Source organism: Micropterus dolomieu, linkage group LG23 (assembly GCF_021292245.1).
Source record: "Micropterus dolomieu isolate WLL.071019.BEF.003 ecotype Adirondacks linkage group LG23, ASM2129224v1, whole genome shotgun sequence".
Classification (NCBI taxonomy): Eukaryota; Metazoa; Chordata; class Actinopteri; order Centrarchiformes; family Centrarchidae; genus Micropterus; species Micropterus dolomieu.
Genome location: NC_060172.1, coordinates 27,094,119 through 27,096,936, shown reverse-complemented (window position 1 = coordinate 27,096,936; position 2,818 = coordinate 27,094,119).

Sequence of the window (2,818 nt, the reverse complement as noted above, 5' to 3'; positions counted from 1 at the left end):
AGGCATGTGCACTTCTGATCAAGTCTCAAAAACTAACTTTTTTCTTATTCTTTTTTTACTTTTACTTAGGAGATGACATCAATCTCTTGAGGACTGTACTTCATGCTGTGGAGGTGTAGGGGGCATGGTAGGGGATGGCTGCGGCTAGGGGAGTCAGGATGTAATGTTAGGCTGCAGCACCTGCTCATGTCCTCCAGCCTGACTGTTTATCTCCTACTGAGCAGCAAGTATCTCAGGAAAGTGGTCTGTCTGGCTGCCAAGTGCAAAATTTAACTTAAAATTTCCTCCAAAAGGATTTATACAACATTGGAAACACCTTAATTTTGTGCTGCCTAATGAGCCTAACTTAAGTCCCTGCTTATGTGTTTGTGCTCCCAATTTCACTTAGGATACCTTGGTGAGATATAACTTTCTTAAACACATTTGAAGTCTTTGTGGTATGTCTGAAGACAAATTCACAAAAAAGGCAATATGAGCAACAGCTCTAAAAGTTGAACAGTTGGGGACACTGCTTGCCAAACAGTGAATGGCAGCAGCAGCAATTCAGTTTTGGAAAATCAGGGCTCAGTTGATTATGAGTATCTCTGGAAATGCACACCAGAATTTTGAAGTTGTGTGTGCTTGGCAACAGTGCAATCCAATGATGATAACTCATTACACAGTATTTAAGGACATCTTAAAACAGTGATGAAATGTGAGTTTAGTAAAAAGAGATTTCACCAAAATACCTGCTACTGTTTACTGGGATTACAGCTTGCTGTTTAGATTCACTTGTCTTCTTATCCAGCCTGAAAGTTTGTGAGATGAGCAAAATGTTTTAAATGCAAACACATGCTCTGTGCAGAGAAAGTAAGAGAAAAACCTTTTTGGTAGCACTTTATAATTACTACACACTATGAAGCATTAGTAAATGCGGAATCCTCATCATCATTTATAAAGCATTGTTCTTATGTTAATACACATTAGTATGTCATTTATAAACATAGTTATACATGTTGTATTCTTTATTAATAAGCTAATCTATAATTTGCTTAATAATTGTAATTTTATACTTTATACATTATCGGTTCACTATTTATAAATTAAGTATTATTTTAATGCCAAACCATTTATATATGAGTTGTTAATGGTTCATACGATCATTTGGAAGTGTAAGAAAATTAGTACATAACTGCCTGTTTTTTGATACTTTTCTGAGGAAGAATATAAACAATCTATGCTAGTGGATAAGCCCAAAGAATGAGGAGAAAGTTTAAGGAAATGATTAATGAACCATTTAGAAGTAGCCTTCATGCATGCGCTTATATATGATTTAGACATCTAGGCCTAGTAATAGTGAGTGTATTAAATAAATATTTTCCCTTTAAAGTAAGTACTATCTAGGCCATACAAAGCATTACAAATGAGACTGAAAAAAATTCTTATTTGTTATCAAGTCTCAGCTTTTTAACGGCTTGGGTTAACCCCTTAACACCCCTTCAGCAATGTTTTTGGACGTCTCGGTGGTCAAGTTATTAACAATAATATGCATAATATGCAATGTCTGGTCAAGTTAGCAATAATAAATACACAACGTCCGGTTAGACTTTCAAAATAAAACTAGTGAATAATGTCTTGAAACGAAACGTTATTTGCGTTCCATACTCAAACGAATAAAAAAACTCAATATTGACTTTTTGTATAACACGCACGGACATACAAACAGGACAATACAATACAATAATACAACTACCTAGCAGCATCACAGCCATTGATCACTATGGTAGTTCTACTTTAAAAAGGCTACAGAACACAAACTGAAATTGTCATGATTGAATACCTCACATCACATGAGCTTTGAGATAAAAAGACTAAAATATCCACAATCTTCACTGAGACCGAGAACTGTCTTAACTGCTGTTCAGGTCAGCTGATTGGCTTTAAGTCACGGGAGTACACATAATAAAACCCTGTCCAAACATAGAACATAACAGAACATAATAAAAGAGAGCAGCACCTATCATCAACATGGATAAAAATAAAATAATATATAAATTAACTAATAAAGGCAAACTTTTTGAAAAATTACAAAAACACAGCAGCAGTGCTACTATTTCATATCAAGTGAATGAATGGCTACACAGTAAATAATACTGTGTGACTTTACTTGCCGTTTACAGCAGACTGTTGGTGAGTTTAAATGCATTGTCTAGTAAGAGATGAAATGGTAGGAAACTTGTCAATGGGCATCATATCAAGCAAATCATTAAAGGCACATTCTCCCACACAAAATATGAATTTGAGAGGGAAAGGATTGGTTTTATATATGTTTAGGCTACTATTTGCAACCAATAGACACTATATAAATTTAGCTAATTAACATATGTAAATGTCTAAAACATTTATTGTGTAGAATGACAAGACAAAAACAATCAGAGTCAAATGAAAATGCTTATTTTAGCAAAATAAAATTACACAACAGTAAATCACTGATACTGAAGTGATTTATTTCCATGTCGCTCAACCTTCTGCCAACGTTTTTATTATTAGTAAAAAGTATAGGCTAGGGAAGGCGGGATTTGTCCCGGGTAGAGGGAGAGAGGAGAGAGCTAAAAGTGTAGCAGGATGCTATCTTAAATGGGTGGGTTAAAACCATAGACTGTAGGTTAAAAGCAGTCGATGTTGCGAACTGTCCCACAGGTATTTTTGTTTACAATATTTATGATAATACATGTTGAAGGTAATTCCCTTGCCTAAAATGTGTTTTTTGTTTGTTTGTAATTTAATGCAATGTAATGCTGAGATATGGAGAAATGTAATGACTTTATAGTAGTGATGT